Source organism: Thunnus maccoyii, chromosome 9 (genome assembly GCF_910596095.1).
Source record: "Thunnus maccoyii chromosome 9, fThuMac1.1, whole genome shotgun sequence".
NCBI lineage: Eukaryota > Metazoa > Chordata > Actinopteri > Scombriformes > Scombridae > Thunnus > Thunnus maccoyii.
The window spans coordinates 12,490,946-12,509,126 of record NC_056541.1 but is presented as its reverse complement, the minus strand read 5'-3'; the positions used below and the strand labels follow the sequence as shown (position 1 = coordinate 12,509,126).

Here is an 18,181-nt window from a genome sequence, read left to right as displayed (position 1 = left end):
GTGTGAATATATGCCAATTATGGCAGTGCAAATAAACAGCCATCAGATGGCGGTGTGGTGGAGTACATCGACCTGCAGGCACAGCAGAAGATGAGCAGAGAGACCCCGTTTACATATTTTATAAGGCGGAAAATGTGCTGGTTAGGCAACAGAGCAGCAGCAGCAGGAAAAAAACCGGCGCAGCTTATGCAAGAAAAGGTTGTCAATACAAAAAAAAAAAACTGTTGCAGGCAGGAGATCTTAGAGGAGGAGAGGAGAGGGGGTGCGTCACCACTCCGCCGCCTCTGATTGGCTGAAACGACGTTCCAAGGCGGTAGGGACTTTTACGTCACGGGTGGAGCATGCGCGGTGGTGACCAACGTCAACCCCGTGGCTTTATGAAAGGCGAAATCTCCTCCGCGGGCAACGCGTCTGGCAGCTATTTAAAAACCAGTTTGTCGGAGAGAAGGAGGTTGTCTCGGAAGGAGCCGGTGCCTGAAGACGCTCTCATCTCTTCTCCGTTTGTGTCCGGTGACTGTGGGCTTTTCCTCCGGCTTCAAGCTGCGGGCTGTCTTCGCCCCTCCGCCGCTCCGCTCTGACAACACAAACCACGGGGACGAGCCAACGGACGCAACGCTAGCCGACAAGGGAAGTGGGGCTCCGTCTTCTCTTTCATCAGGCAGGTGAGTGGAAAAAAAAAACGTGCCATCTTTATTCCCATGACACATACTGTAGCCTACATGTGGATGTTTAGGAAGCGGTACATTTCGGAAACTCACTGCTGTGGATTACCTCGCTACGTCGTCGCAGCCGAGGATCAAGCTGGATAATAAAAGGGGGAAGATGTCAACGTTTCCTCTGAAGTGTGACCGTGATAACACAAGGCCTAATTAGTCATCTTTAATCTCCTCTAGTCCATTCTTTACCTTTACTCTCCTTTATTTTAGCACGACAAATCATTGTGAAAAAGCACATTTCACGTTCTTACTAGTTATCTTTTTGTTGTGAAGGCCAGATGCCTCAAGGTCTAGATATGGGGGCCTTATTGTGACTCTAAAACACACAAAATACAGCATAGGAAGGCCAAGCATGCATCGCCCCGAGGCACTATCCTGTAACATTTGAATTAATAAGGCCATAAAAGATACAGCTGGTGAGAGGCTGCAGCTACCAGGCAGCATTATCTGGGACACTAGAGCTTATTTGGCCATTAGGATTTATTGGCTCCTCATGATGGGGTTGTCCTGGAAACGGGGCTAGGCAGGTGTGTGTGTGTGTGTATGTGTGTGTGTCAGAGGCAAACACACATTACTAAAAAGGTAAGTTGAGATGTACACAGTATGTAAGTGACCATATAATGTTGATGGGGAGTCTGGAGTCGAGCCCAGTATTGAGAGATCTAAAAATACGTAATAATAACCCTTAATGCCAATAAGCGACTTGAGTATGTCGGTTCCCAATCTAATCAATATGTGGGGTAATTTCCAGATGACGCTGCTATTCCAGTTAACTCTGAGTCATGATACAACTTCTTGAGGGTGCACGGAGAAGCAAAATAGTCTGAAGAGGTCAAAGTGCAGCGACACTTTTAGTGTAAAGAACAGTTTTATTGTGAGATCAATTCATTTCAGCTTCATCAGGGTTTCATGAGTCGTTCCTTATACTAGAAGTGCTGGATTTATTGATTTGATTTGGTTTATTTGAGTGTCCTGCACCTTTTCTGGTGCCCAGCCCATATGGGCTTGCAAGACACTAGACAATAGTCAGGGTGGCCACATGTCAAGTCAGTTTTATTTGTAGCCCAATATCACAAATTTTTACATTTTGTACAATCTGTACCGCAATACAGCATCTTCTATCCTTGAACCCTCAATTCGAATAAGGAAAAACACCCTAAAAAAACCCCTTTCTTAGTAAGTAAAAATGGAAGAAACCCCATGAAGAGCAACAGAGGAGGGATCCCTCTCCCAGGACCGACAGACATGGAATAGATGTTGTGTGTATGGAATAGTAGAAAAAAGACAAATTACAGAAATACAGCATGACAAATCACAATGTACAGTTCCACAAATTCAAGAGGAATGCATTTCAAATCATTCAGTTTACATGACAGAAATGTCCTGTTACGTTGGGATACAGTGTTCTCTCTCTTAGCAGCTGTCATGCATTTAATATAAATCGCACCAAAACAGAAATCTCCACATTTAAAAAAAAAAAAAAAAAAACTCAACATATCACCTTCAGACAACCAAAAATTCTTCAAACAAATAATTCCTCAAGTTGCTGTACAAAGGTGATGGAGTACAAAAATAAAATTCATCCTCAAACACCAAGATCACAAAAAACACAGACGTTGCTCTTTAGCAATACCTTTTCTTATATCTGTACTTGGAGTTTTGACCTCTTTATTCTCAGCAATTCCGACAAGTCATGTAGCTATAAATATTTAGGGGTCCACATAGACCGTGATTGACTTAGTGAGCACAAATCCATCAGTGCCTTTATTTTCTTTGGAGACTGAGAGTTTTTGGTGTCTGCAGGAATATTGTGCTCATGCTTTATAGAGCTTCCACAGTGTCCTTCCTATGCTACGGCATCACAAGCTGGTTTGGATACCCACCAGTCAAGTTCAAGGCTCTCAATCTTAACAGGAAACACTGGAGGACAGAAAAAATGGAAGAATGGCGGTCAGATCACAGATCAGATCAGATTGGTTGTTGGCATAAAAGTGAGATGTGTGCAGTTTTTATTTTGGAAAGGGATAGGCTACATGTTGGGATTCTGTCTTTTTAACAGTGTGAACAGTAGGAATAGTATCATTTCAGTTTAGGTTTTCTAGGCAGAATTTTAATTCAAAATGTTCTCTTTTGGGAGACAGTAAAAGGAGTTTTTCAGTGGAGGTATTTTTGTGTCCAGTCCTGTACACAAGTGCCCCCCTTCTATCTTAATTTTTTATTGCTGTGGTTGTTTTTTAATAAAGTTAAGTGGTTTTGAGCATCTGTAGAGTACGAGTTGTCATGGCAGTACAATCTATGTTTACACAACAACAATCTTACAAGCCAGTTATTCATATTGCACCTGTGCAGTTTGGATAGGACTCAGGATCGGCGAATTGTATCTTGTCTTGTGGCTAGAGTGCAAGACGGAGGTTGGTGCCAGTCCCTCTCCTGCAGAGGTTATTTTTAATACTCAGCTTGAGTGAATTCTACTGCGTGCTGTATACTTTATTCACAAAGTCAACCAGTGATATTTAATGGTAATGTTAGTCCACAGATAGTGTGGGTCAGTTACATAGACTGTAGAAAAAAAAATGGACGTTGTCACTGTGATGTCACCCACTGGTTTGTAGACTGCCGTTTTGAAGCCTTGAGTTTAGCGATTTGACCACCGCTATTTTGGATTTGATTGTTGCCTTCTTTGATTTTTGGAACCAAAAGTGACCATATTTGGACGAGAGGGTGGAGCTGACCCTAGTGTTAGCTGCTAGCTTGGTTAGCACAGTGCATTTACTGTCTACGGTTAACAGTGATAATGCTAAAGCTAATGCTAATTTTCGCTAGCCAAAAAACAGGCCTAAAACCATTAAAACAAAATGTACTCACCAGAAAAACTGAACATCTGACTCTTTAGAGAGTCTTTTAGTACAACCAAACACTGAACAAGACTCTTTTGGGCGACCAAAATGTTACATTTAACTACATGTAACTAGGAACGATTGAGACAATAAACTCATTAGGAAAGTGTTTACTGAGATAATAAATGAAGTGAGAAGTAGGGTCGTTTTCTCATAGGCTTCTATACAGTCAGACTTCTTCTGGTCTTGGTGACATTTTTACAACAAAAAACAAGCCAGTGGAGTCACCCCTTGCTGGCCATTAGAAAGAATGCAGGTTTAAGGTACTTCTGCATTGGCTTCAATTTTATTGACTGGGAGCTACCCGCTTGGTCAGTTACTGCAGTCAGCAGTAAGTTGTAAACGTTACCTACTGTGGAAGAGCTGGTCACTGGAGCAACCATTAACCTACAGTTATTTCAGTTGTTTCTGCAGCTCATCTTGTCAGCAATTTTGTCAAATCATTCTTGTATTCAAACTGTCAAGTCAGCCGTAAAAAGGAAGTCAAACACCGAACAGTGGAAGAATGAATTTTGTTCAGCAGATATATTCAGATAACGCTGTAAACCTGTTTCTTGGCAACTGGTCACCTGCCTTTCTGTATGCGGATGCGTCTCATTTCCAGGTGAGACAAATGAACATGGTGTTGTTGTCACCTGCAAAATACATGAATTTAATAAGCTGTCCGTGAAGTTGCAGTTATGGTGTAGATGCTGTGGAGCCAGCACTGACTTTGAAGCTGCTGGATGTAAGTTTCCTCAGCTCCACCTGCTGCTTCCTGCCTGTAAAGAACTCTGCAAATGCGAGAAAGTTGAGCTGGGTGGAGTTGAGGATTTCTAGGATGATGGTGTTAAATGCTGAGAACCTTGTCTAGCAGGAGTTAGTGATGGCTTTTCAGATGGGCCAACATCAGTCTTCAAAAACGTTTTGACCGTAGAAGTCAGGGCTCAGGCCTATGGTCATTTGGATCTTTTTAATGAATGTTTTTTGGGGTGGTGGCACATTCGAAGCAGAATGTTACATCAAAGGCTGTCTGGACTTGGTGTTTTTTCCTGGTCTTTCGTGCTAGCACAGATCCTCTCCACAAATCCCGAGTGGTTGAGTGGCAGGTGAGTGGGTTGTGTTGTTGAGGCTCCAATCCTCTGAACATCCCGTCACTGCAACTGGAGGTCAACCTCCGGGTGTGGTCCTTCCACACCCGGAGGTTGAATGTGCCAGCCATGGTGAGAGAGCAACATTCCTGATTGTAAAATCCAAACAGAGATACCAAAAGGTTTGCCTTTTGTCAAGTACAAGAGGACGAAGAAAATTCTTTAGAACCGGTCTTGGTGACATTTTTACAACAAAGAACAAACCATGATGGAATTATTTGATAAACCAAAAGATAGGAATGCAAAGATTATTCTTCAGCAACGAGGGGTGCAACGGATCACGATACTCACAGCGGTTTTGAGTCACGGATCGGATCATTTCTCGGGTCAGCAAAAAAAATGGAGGGGGACAAATTTAACTTTGCTTTCCATTTATTTTGTAAAACACTTAAAGCAAGGAGTTTTTGCCAATGGTCTTAAATGAAAACATTCAAGATGTCCAATGTTTTAAATAAAATCTTAAAATATATAAAATATTCAATACTTAATTGTGAAAGTGCAACTCGAGGCATGTAGTGAATAAAACAATAACACGTGTCCCTATTATCAAAACTTGATGATAACTTACAAACATGAACACATGTTTTGTCCTGCAGTTTAGAACGAGACACCAAACAAACATTCACCAGGGAAAAGTGAACTGCTAACATCAGTTAGCAGCTAGATAGTTAATTAGCTGCTCAGCTGCAGCACATTAAACAGCATGTAAACATACCTGCAGATATCACTTTGGACCTGTTAGATTCCGGTTTGGTTCGTTGCTCTTCAAAATCCCTGTTAGCAACACGCTGTCCATGACTTGTAGCTACAGCAGTTTGTTAAATTTGTGTCCAATGAGACATTAAATTTAATCCAATTAATCGGCTGTTCGCATACATGCCGAACCGTGGGGGGCGATCCATACGGATCAAGTACGTTTTGTTACACCACTGTTAGCAAGAAATGAATAGCATGAATGAGGAGATGAGTGTGCCAGCCAGTTGAAGATCTCCCAAAATGGAGGACCAATTTCATCAAAAATTAATGTTTAAAAAGCAATTAATCATGCTTGAAGATCAATAATTTAGTCACAAAAAGTCAAAAATGTATGAGACATTTATTTTGACCAGTACATTTGCTGTATTCTCTATGTCATGTATTTATTTATGTAGTTCTGTGAGTGAGAGCAACCCATTGTTCCTTTGTTTGGATTTTTGCTTTATACTGTGATTGTTGATTTCTTAAAACCAAATATTTACAGCTCATTCTATATGGTTGACTTGATTTCGAGAAGTTTGTCTTCCCCATTTACATGAAAGTTTGCACATAAAACTACAATCACTGCATACATTGTTTCCTCTTTACTCTGATTTAAAAAAAACAGCTTTCTCTTTACATGACACATAAACAATTGGTTAACTGCAGAAAGCTGTCAATAACCAGCTTACATATGTGTCTGTAAATGCACTGACTGTCACAGATTCTTTGAAAACATGTTTTTCAGCCTTTCAGAGTAGCTCCTCTTAGCTGCACTTTCTTACAGTAAATGGATATAGAGCAAAGGATCACCTGGCAGCCAGTCGGGCCAGACTGGGCAAAGGCACAGTGAAGTGAACTGGGTCGCAGAAATGGATTCCTGGCCCTGTTTGCTGTACGCAGCATGTGACTAAGATTACACAGTAGTGCTGGGTCATGCTGTGCCTTCCCACTGTACTGTGTAAAGGTGTGTGTGTGTGTGTGTGTGTGTGTGTGTGTGTGTGTGTGGTGGTAAACTGTAAGATTTTAGCATGTGGCTCTAAACAATATGACCTTAAATAACATTTACTTCATTTTTTTTAAATTTGCAGTCTGTTTACTTGCATGTTACAATTTTTTCTGAGTTTTTGTGCATGTAAAAACGGAGCAAAGTAAAGATGGGGATTAAATATTCAAAGGTGACAGCACACACACACCATCTGATTCTTGCATAACAAGCACTGAACAACATACCGAGCAGTATTAACCTGCATTCATCACTGTAACAGTATGAGAGGTTGAATTATTCCTCCCGGTGCCAGTAAAGTGATGTTTGTAAGCCGTTAACTGATCCGTCAGGTCACGTTTTCATGAGGCCATTTTTGTTGAGTCTGTATCCTGTGTTTAATTTACAATAGCCTTTAATGTAACTTTGCACCGGTTTAAACATTACACAAAACTGTCTGAGTTTTGCGGGGTCACATCTGGCCGAGTGCAATGAGTTGGAAAATAAATTAGCATTCGATAGATTTACATTTAAAGATTTTTTTTTGTGTGTGTGTCTGTGTTAGAAGAGACTCCCGAGGCCACTTATTGACTTACTGGTGATCCAAACTAATCTTACTTTGTTATTAGTGTTGGAGTTGCAAAGACATGTTTTATTAGTCCGTACACTCGTTGTATGTTACAATACAAAGAGCTGATTTACAGTGTGAGTGTCTCATTGTTTGGTTGTGCATGTTTTAAATCCCTGTTATACAGAACTGTATCAGCATTTCCACAGAATTCTGTTGGGTCAAATCAACGTCCCAATCAAGGTGTCGATAAAAAAAACAACAAAATAAGCTACTGAAGTTTTTGTTTTGCCTGAAGTGTGGAACAGAGTTCATTGTTTAAACCATCCATTTGATAATTTTGTAGGTGATTTGGTACACACTTGCCTAGAGCTGCAACAATTAATCAGTTAGTCGACAGAGAATTATTCACCAACTATTTTGAGAATTGATAAAACCTTTTTAAAAAGTAAAAATACTAAACTTTCCTGGTGTTGGCTCCTTTTTTTAATGTGAATATTTTCTGGTTTCTTAACTTAAACCTCATGTCTTTGGGTTGTGGACTGTTGGCCGGGACAAAACGACAAAGACAGTTTAAGTCGTATCTTGGGGTTTGGGAAATGGTAATTGACACACTTCAACATTTTCTGATATTAAAAGACCACACTGATGAATCAATAGACCAACTGGTGTAATTTAACATTATTCAGAAACTCCTGCTGTGGATTACCTCACTACGTCGTCACAGCCGAGTCTCAAGTCGGATAATAAAAGAGAAAAGATGTAAAGGTTTCCTCTGGTAGCTAGAGGACAAACATGTAGCTAAATATGCATCATTTTCTTGAGTTTTATGGGAAAAAAATGCAATCCGCAAAGATTTTCTGTTTGATTCATAGACACTTAAATATTGTAGCATTTCCTTCAATCAGTGAAGTGCAAATACTGGAACAGACCGACATTATAGTTTCAAGTTTCATAAAACTTTAATCAGTGGCAAGACGGATGATGGAAGGACTGGTAGCAGCAGACACAAGACCATTACTAATTGACTCACCTGTGGTTTTCCATCCTACTGGAAATGGTCCATTTGAGGTCTGCCCATTTAATTTTTAAAACACATAAAACGACATGAATCCATACTGGTGCTTCTAAGACGTTTTTCTAAAGCTCTACGTCCACACTGAAAACCTTGTGTCGCTGCCTTGTTCCATTTCCTTCTTGTCCTTTAAATCAGTGTTATAATTGTTAACATGAATACAGATTGTTAACAAGCACTAATAAAGCTTTCATAAAGGAAAAAACTGTGTATGCAGCTGTTATTGAGTGACATCTTTTTTTAAATAGAGGTTGTAGTGAAGTGGGAAGGCTTCAGTGGCTGCAAACAACTTGTTCAATCACAAATAGAGCTCCAACAATTGGTTGATTTAATTTTCTAATAATCTAATCAAATAAAAGCCAAATGTTTGCTGGTTCTATAAAATTTTGGGGTTTTGGACTATCTGTTGTTTGTCTGTTTATTGAATAGTTGCTGAAGACTGTTTTGATAGTTGATTAATCAAATCCATATTCTCTGTTTCCAGTGTCTAAAATGTGTATATCTTCTGGTTTCTTTAGTTTTCTATGATAGTAAATTAAATATCTTTGGGTTGTGAACTGATGCTCAGGACAAAAGACATATGAGGGCTGTAAGGAACGATGATCGACATTTTTCACCATTTTATAGAACTAATCGATTTAATTGAGAAGATAGTTTACAGATTAATCAATGAAAATAATTGTATGTTGCAGCCATAATCACAAGTACAATGTGTGCAAGTGGCCAACATTTTCCCGTCAGCAGGGATGCTGACTGTCTGCACGCATAAATCATGTTTCCCTGGTTGCTGAAGAAATGCTGTTAATGGCTGCCTACTTGTTTCGTGTGTGTGCTGCTGCTGCTCACACACAAAACATAAACTATTGCTCTGTTAAAGCTCAACCTCTGTTCAGTCTTTGCTGGTCGCTTTTTAAATGTACAGGCTTCATCCATTGATCTCTGTTATCTGTGCTATCAGTTCTGTCTTTGGAGCCTCGCCCAGTGATGCAGCCTTCATATCGCTCTTTAACAGAGTTTCTCCTTATCTACAGATGCTTCTTATTTTGTTTTGTCTGTTGTGTCCTCTGTTTATACCACCACACTTCACTGGAACCACAACACTCCCTCTACATAGTGCGTGTATGGGTGGGTGGAGTGTCTTTTTGGAGATGGATGTATTTTTGAAAGCATGATGAAATATTGCAAGTGACTCTTTGGAGCTGAAAAGATTAAAGGGCCACTGTGAAAGATTTAGTGACATCTAACAGAACGGATTTGGCAGAAATGGAGTATAATATTTATAATTATGTTTTAATTAGCGTATAATCACCTGAAAATAAATTGTTTTCGTCTTTTAGAATGAGCCCTTTATATCGACATAGGGAGCGGGTCCAGGCGGCTCTAGAGAGGGCCTAGTGGTGGGGGGGGGGGGGGGGGTGGCGGACACACTGGTCCTTTAACTATTAGCTGATTGGCAGAAGATAATCTGCAACTGCAAATATTTTGACAATTTTTTGACAATCTTTTTTTTTTTTTTTTTAAGCAGACATGCCAAAAATTCTCAGATTTCAGATTTATAGCTTTTTTATCATATATGAATAAATTTGGGTTTTGGACTGTTGATGAGTCAAAAAAAGACATTTGAAGTCATCATCATGGGCTCAAAGAAGTTATAACTGGTATTTTTAAATCAAATATCTTTGGGTGTTGATCAAACAAAACAGAATAGCTGTGTTGACATCCACAAAACCTCAGTGGGATAGGTGCTGGATGTAAAAAAAACAACAACAAACAATTAAACTAGATACAAAGAGCTCCCTGTACTTAAATTGTGATGTTTTGACCAACTACAATTGTTCCTTTCTTTTGCCTGAGGAAGACCTCAGGCAATGTCTTGACCATTTAGTTGGTCAAAACATTGCAAAGAAAGTACAAGGAGCTTCAGTGTGAAGGTCGTCCTTGTATCTAGATTGAATAAAACAAGCTTTTTGGATATATTTACTATTTTCTGACATTTTATCAATAAAACAATCTATTCGTCAAGAAAATAATCAACAGACTAACCAGTAATGGAAAAAAATACCTAGTTACAGCCTTATAATACTTATTTAATAGTGATATTTATATATTTTTTGGTCCTCTACTACATACCATGTTACCAAACCTCTACCGTCTGTTGAACTTCACTGAACCACAAAACCATAATCCTGTTTTGCATAGTCATCTTGCTCTGGCAGCCTTTAACTTGTTAAGTACATGTTATTTTGTAACGAAGTACAATCACAATTAAGCTTAGGCCGCAAACCACCAACTGCTCAGAAAATATGTTATGAATATGAGCATTTCAGTTGCAGTACAAGGCAAAAATACAGATCAAACAATTGACACTGTCTCTTACCATTCATCCGTCACCACATCGGAGAAACAGCTGAATAAATGTCAGGAACAAACTTACAGAAGGCCGACAGATGAATATCAGCTTAAACAAAGAAAAGTCTTGCGAGTTTCATTCACCACAAACATAACAAGACACAAATATCTCATATTTTGGTTAAAGTTTTCAGCAAATTTAGTCTTTGAATCGCTGCTTCTGCAGTCTTCACTGTCCGTGGAGTCAACATATGCGGACAGCGCCACTCAGCCGTCGTGACCCACAATGTGTTCAGAGGGGGGGATTACATGCTGCCTTCAAATGCTCCTCGTAAACTCCAGGTTTTCTCAGTCTGTATTTTTGACTGTATTGAAAATCATACCTTCAGGATTTCTAAATACCCTTTTTATACCCTGTTTACACCTGGCATTGACATCCGCCTCGGCACATCCAATGCACCCGAGACGCATGTTAATACCAGGTGTAAACAGGGCCCATGATACCGCCCGAGACTAATCACAACATTTTCTCTGTGATGACTGATGATCCACTTTAACTGTTTTAACATCTCAAATTTGGCATTTTTCTGCCAGTCGTCCTGAAACTGTTACGAGGCTGAGTGAAAGTTATCGTATCGCATCAGAGTAACTGTACAAGCAAATGAAACCGGTCGTCTCACTGTGAGAAACAGCATGATTCTGGCTCAGGTAGGCTTTTAAAGGAATTTATCAACTTCAAGCAACAATGGATGCCTTTGGTCTTAAATGTGCCTGCTGGGCTTGATGGAAAAATGCCTGAGGCAGTGGGTGGCGGAGCAGCCCGAGCAACCTGCAAGAAAAGTGTACAGTTACAGTACAGACCTACTTTATCAGAGAACAAATGTGAAAAAGAGTTGGATTTTTTTTTTTTTTTTTTTTTTTGTATCTAACCTTAAACGCCCATTCATGTGCTGTTGATAGCATGCTGTGTGGGTGTCGGTGTTGCTGTGAGAAAGTGATGATGGAAGTACAGTTGAAGGCTGAACATCTCTGCTCTCTCGATCTAAATGTGACTGATTTTCCTGCTGCTTTGGTTTCTTTAACTGAAAAATATGTTTGTGTGCTGCACAGCTTGAGAGTCCACCTGCTGTTAAACTGTGAAGTGCCAAAGAAAGCAGGAGTCTTTTGGCTTTAGACCAGCCAAATGAGTAAGAACAAATGTAACAGCACAGGTTAATTATTCTGAAAGTCAAGGAAATTCCCTGTATAATAATGAAACTTGTTTGTCGTGTAAGATCTCAATTGTACTTTCTGTAAAGTGGTGATAAAGTAAATCAGTTTACAACCCTGGTGCGGCACAGAGCAGCCAAAACTGAGTGGGAGTGAAACTTGGTGAAAAATAAACGACTTTTTACATCAAAGGTGTTCAAGGGTGATGGCAGATTGTCCCAGAATGTTCTTTGTTTAATGTTCAGCTGTAACTATTAGTTTTTTCATCAATAAGTCGATTGAAAGAAAATTAATTTGCAGTTATTTTGGTAATTGATGAATCATTGAAGTAATTTTTCAAGCAAACATTTGATGGTTGCGGGTTCTTAAATGTGAACATTTGCTGCTTTTGTTGGTCTTAAATGATAGTAAATTGAATATTTTAGGCTGTTCAGACAAAACATTTGATCACCTTGTGCTCTATGATTAGATATTGTGATTTGTCACGGTTTTCTGATGATTTATAGGCAATTAAGAAAATAATCAGCATATTCATCAATAATGAAAATAATAATTAGTTGCAGCCCAAGTTAAGTCATGATTGGGTGAAGAAGGTAAAGATTTACGATAAATCCCAAAGGCAGCCAGAATTAAAAAACACTCCTTTTTAGTTGTTACTATGTAGTTTACCTGTTTATAATTGTATGCATTTCTACTATTTATTGTATTACTTTGGTTTGTGTGTTTGTGCTCTGATAGATACACTTTTCATTTTCCCCAGAATTTATTAAGTTGTTCCAAAACATAAATAGGTTCAATTCTGCTACAGAACAGATCAATGAGGGATGAAAATTTATCCAATTTGTTATAAAGACAAAGTATTTAAGTTTTGTTTTTTAAGATGTAGCCAGTGTACCTCTTTCTGAAGTCAAGACAACATTGAAGTAATCATCATGCATGAACTGTAATGAACAAAAAAAGAAAAATAATCCAGTTTGAGTGGCTCATTAAAACCAGTGAACTGCTCAGTTGACACAATAGAGTTGCAAAACCAGAACAACACACATAACCACGTGCTGTTATGTCTACTGGTTACATGAATTAGCAAGTAAATTATAACAAGGACAGTCTTGAAAGTTGTGTAAAGGATGTTTTTCTAAGAGTTTTGGTTGTTTCTGTGAAAGATGAGTGTTGATTGTTGTTGCCGCCGACGCCACGATAATTCGATGTTTACAACAAATTAGTAGATGTGCGCGTCTCTTTGAAGTTGGTGTCGGCTCGACTTGTGTATTGTCTGAGCGTGTGGGAGAAACTGGAAAAAAGAAATGGCCATTAGTTTGAACCAGAATAGATAATCATGTGATGCTGGCGTCTTACACCCTAACCTCAGACCTAACCAGCTGATTTCGTTATGTAGTTCCTCATTTCTGCTTGAAGGGCTGATGATCGGTTAAACATTGATGTTATGCTTTTGAAAATCACCTCACAAAGGCTGAGACATCCTGCAGCGTCCATGGCATCATGATCATGATGATGGACCATTAGGTTTAGACTGGGAGGCTGTGCAGCTTAAACTGGCAACATCTGGTCCTGTTTGAACCTTTCAGTGGGTTCAGAGAAGCCTTTTGTCTTAAGAGCTTAATAATTGTCAGCCTACAGTGAATGATATGTACAGACTTCTCAATTAATATTTAAAACACAAAGGGGAAAAAAAAGGAATAAATATTCATGAAAGTAACAAGTGATGAACTAAAATTAACAGTAACTAAATAGTAAAATTATATTTGTACGGCACCTTTTTTCATAAAGAACATTCAGCTCAATGTGCTTTACATAGAACAATAAGAAAACAGATTAAAACAGTTAAAATGTGACATATGTGATGTTACATAAGTGTAGCAATTCAAGAAAAGCAAACATTTCAAACATGAACCAGACTTAAAAGGTTGAAATGTGTAACTGTAAACCAGACTGTGACTGACTTTGCTAGTTTTAATTTTACCGTACATACGTGCTGTGAAGCTTGATGTCCGGGGACAGACGTATAAAATGTTCTGTATGAGGGTGATGAATCATTCAAAGAAATGTTAACCATTGAAATTCAAAAGGCTGGAAGAGTTTAATCATCCTTCTGTGTTCTAGTTTACAGTGTGAACCTGAAAATGTGATAAATGACTTTAATGATTAATAAATAATGAGTTGTTGGTTCCAGCTTTTTAAATGTACAAATTTACTACAGTTTTTATTGGTGTAAAATAAAAATCTTCAAACAAATCACACAATTTGAAGACGTCATCTTGGGCAATTATGATGGTCACCTTATACTTTCGTCTGATCATTTATAAACTGAATTAATAAAACAGATGAATTGATAGTCAATCTTTAGTTGCAGCTCTTGGTAGAACATTACTTTAAAGCTTAATTCATCACACATTAGTTGGTAGTGTTCAGATGTATCCCTGAACAAGAACAAACATCAGTTTGTGATTCATCCAGCCTCGTCTGATCCTCAGTGAAACCAGCTGGATTTGTCTAGTTGAAATAAAAACCAACAGACATCTGGTCACCCTCTGGCACCGCCGCCCGTCCCTGAAACATTCGCAGGTGCACACGTAAACCTCGATCGCTCTTCGTGTTCCCTGTCTGCCGTCCTTGTAGCTGTGCTGTTGAGTCAAACTGTTATCTCCACTCACCCCTGCTCCACTGGCAGGAAGTTGACCAATGTAAACATGACCTTGCATACAGTTTCCCTATCCCTCCCCCCTCACGGTGAAATACGAACCCCCTCACGTGTAACCAGTCATGTAAAGCATCGCCTGCTGTCACACACAAACACACACGTGTCTGTGTACATGTGCACGGCAGCATGCGCACATGTTAGAAGATAGGATCACATTTTTTTTCAAGTCTGTCTTAAAACAGTCAGGTGTCTGTATGAACACTGAAAGAGGTTTTCCTCATTGTAATCATTCCTCCTGTTCATACTGGCTGTTAAAATATGTCTCTTTCAAATGTGCTTTCAATGTAAGTGATGGGGGGGACAACATCCACAGTATGTCCACACAGTGATTTTGTGTCAAAATGTATTAAGAAATTTATTCACATTGTGAACTCGTCCTTCTAACATATTTCCGTTTCATTTTTTTTTTTACCTTGATTTGTATCATTATTTTCCGGTTCAAATTGTTTCACAACAGGTTATGAAACCTCTTAGTTGTTCGGTTGACAAGTTAATTAATTTGCTTGTCAGACTTGAGAGGATGGCAACCGGCCCAGGTCTTGTGGAAAATTACGGCACATATTCTACCTGTCACTAGCTGTATTTTTCATTGTTAAACGTTCAACCGTTTTATTCCGAATGATCATAACAAAGGAGGTGTGTGAGTATTAGTCCTGACAGCCAGGAATTATTACAAAACAAACCGACGAACACGAACATTTTAGCGCAAGATGTGAGGGCCTCCATTTACATCATTTCGTGGAAATCAGCAGCAGTTTTTTTTAAAATGTTGAATTGACTGTTTATTTTAAATTAAACAACTGGAACATTACACAAGTTTTACTGTTATAACTGAAACCTTTGGCAGACTTTAAATGTTTATCAACCTGTTGGCATCGCTAAATTAATGTGCCTCTATTGGCTGGTTTAAACATATACACAAATTACATGCAGACAGAAAAATGAAGGTCTTGATATGCTGTTCGTTTGGTTATTTGGTTGAATCAGCAGTCAAAGGTGAGAAGTAAACAAACTTTTTATTTGTTTATATGGATATAATGTTTTTCAATATGCAGGAATTCAACACTTCATTTTCTTAGATTGAAAAAAAAAAATCCCCAAATTTATGTGGTTTCATGACCCCAGATATTTATTCTTGAATGAAACAAGATGTTAAAACTCTCTGTTGAAGCCAATACTCACAAATCACTGTAACACAGCTGCAGTCTTAATATAGTCCAGACTTTATGACTGAATGACAGACTCACATCTGGAGAGCATGAAGTTTATACACACATTTATATACACGCTACGCTTGTACACAAATTTGGCGCGAGAATGGAAACCGCCAACACACACACACACACACACATCTGGTGTGAAGTCCTCCTCCGGTGAAATCCCACACAACACAGCACAAGCCTACATAGGATCCACAGATCAGGTTACCATGGTTATAGATCCAGGCGGTAACACTATCCGCCAGCCTGTGAGGTAAAATTACCACCACATATGCCTTTGTTCCTCCTCGCTCTGCTTCTCTTTTCTTTTTTCTCCTCTTGCTTTTCCTATTTTATGAGTTTCTCTCGCTTTCTCTTGCTTCCTCTCATGCACCGAAACATTTATATGTTAACTTTTAACATTATATAAAAGCTATTCTATGTTTATGAAACTGTAGACTTTACAACAGTTATATAATCAGTTTCAGTTCTGCCTTCTCTCGCTCCAGTTCCCCCTCTGTTGTTTTCTCCTGGTTGTCTGAAGTTTTGGTGTGTGTGTGTGTGTGTGTGTGTGTGTGTGTGTGTGTGTGTGTGTGTGTGTGTGTGTGTGTGTGTGTGTGTGTGTGTGTGTGTGTGTGTGTGTGTGTGTGTGTGTGTGTGGATTCCCAGTCAGCCACAACACGAACAGACAGAAAAGACAGGGATGAGGAGAGGCTGTCTGTCTCTTGGAGCAGGCCATTTGAGGTCGTCATGCAACAGTAGCAAGACTCTTCCGGTGGTTGCACACGCCTTATCAGAGCTTCAGTCACCCAGAGGCTGCTGGGATACTCTGTCAAAGTCATTTCACATCTGAGTCAGATGAGCTACAGGCAGTGCAGTGATTTCATGTGTTGTATGTAACACAGTCATTGGTCCTAGAGATTTACTTTGTAGGGCAACAGACTGAAAAAATGATTTTTGTCATCTGCCCTCGTGGCATAATTAAAGGACGGTTCGTCTCGACTCGGGTTTTATTTTTGTTTCGTTTTTACTATCACTTCTATCATTAAGGTTAAAAGTACACTCATCAAAGTAATTGTTGCTTCCGTTCAGAGATCTCAACGTCGCTAAAACAAAGTCCGACGAGGCAACGAACATGAGCCGTAAAACAATCAGAGGATGTAAACAAGTTAACGATCTACGGTTTATCTAAATCACTTTATTAGGAAGTAACACCGAACTTTAACACACTTAACAGGAAAACTGCCTGCGTGCACGAAGTACAAAATGTCAAACATGAAGCAAAACTGAAAATATAGTTAAGCAAGTTATAAGCGAGCGTTTGCTTTGGTCCGAGGTAGCGGGGCGTGTTTCCAGAGTGTGAAAGGCAACACACCGTTGCAACTCCGGGCTTCAAACCGGCTCCAATACAGACCATTGTGTGACATCTCACCTCCCTACATCTATCTTTACATACAGTCTTTGGTTTAGATTTTATTGTTCAATCACATCCGCAAATTAATTTCTGAAATGTTTTCACCTTTTAATTTTTTCCTGTATTTTATTTTAGGGTAGTCATTTCATTTTCTAATATCCAAGCAAGGCTGCAAAATTAAACAATAACAATTGTTCTGTTTTGTTGGGGTTTTTTTTTCACAATTATCAGATTTGACCACTGACACCAAATTGTTTCTTTCTGGACTTGAAAGAAAGAAAAAAAACTAGAGAAACGGATTCAAGAGAAGTGAACAATTCTTTTTTGGTACTTTTTTGTGACTACTTTTATCAACAAAGAGAAAGTTGCTATACTCCAGGAATACAATCACAGGTGGCATTACTCTATTAAACATGCAGGGTAATATGCTAAACAAGAGGGTGAGATGGATTAAACGAGTTGGTAAGCTTAACAGTGTTAAAGTTAAAATTTGTGTTTAAAAAAAACAAAAACAAAAAAAAACACCAATGCCCCCTTCCCCCTCCCCCAGCAGGGAAAAACCTGGCAAGTGAGGTCAGGTAATTTGAGTTTGAGACCCCTGTTGGTTCAAAACTTGCACAATCATCTGGCTGCTCATGTTTCTCTCCCTGTGGATTTCTTTTTAGCTTGTTTTCAGATCTGAGCAGTTAACTTGTCTGCTACAAGGTTATTATTAATCTGATTATATGACAGAAGTCCTGACGACCAAAACCATGAAAATAAGACCAGAGCTGTAATAAACCAGAATTACAATCACAATGCATCCTTTTGTGCATCTAAACCTTGAATTAACATGTTCACATATTAATGCGGGATATAAATGGGGTATTAGATTCTGCCTCCACTCTGAAGAACTCGCCCATTGCATTACACCGATGCAATGCTTATCTATAACTCAACTTCCTCTTGATAAGCTTTACTTTGGCTTCTTCTGCTCTCATGTTTGCCAGCATGACCTGCTCCCTCTGTGGGTGGAAGACTTCACCGCTGTCCGCTCTTGCTGCCTTTGCTAATGCAATATTTCATCTGAGAATCATTTACAATGAGCATCAGTCACACTAATAACTTTTGCTTGTGATTAAATGCTGTGTGTCAAATTAACTTATGTCTCACCTCCCTCCTCCTCCTCCTCCTCTTTATCTTTGA

General features: G+C 39.1%; 1 protein-coding gene across 4 annotated transcripts in view; it reads left to right on the top strand.

Moving 5' to 3' along the window:
* Positions 1 to 337: 337 nt before the first annotated feature.
* Positions 338 to 18,181, top strand: part of slc23a2 (solute carrier family 23 member 2) — a 43,017-nt gene continuing 25,173 nt past the window's right edge. For all 4 annotated transcript variants that reach the window (XM_042421161.1, XM_042421162.1, XM_042421160.1 and 1 more), the window contains exon 1: positions 338 to 662. The gene's annotated coding sequence lies outside the window, so the exon portion shown is untranslated. The remainder of the gene's footprint in view (positions 663 to 18,181) is intronic.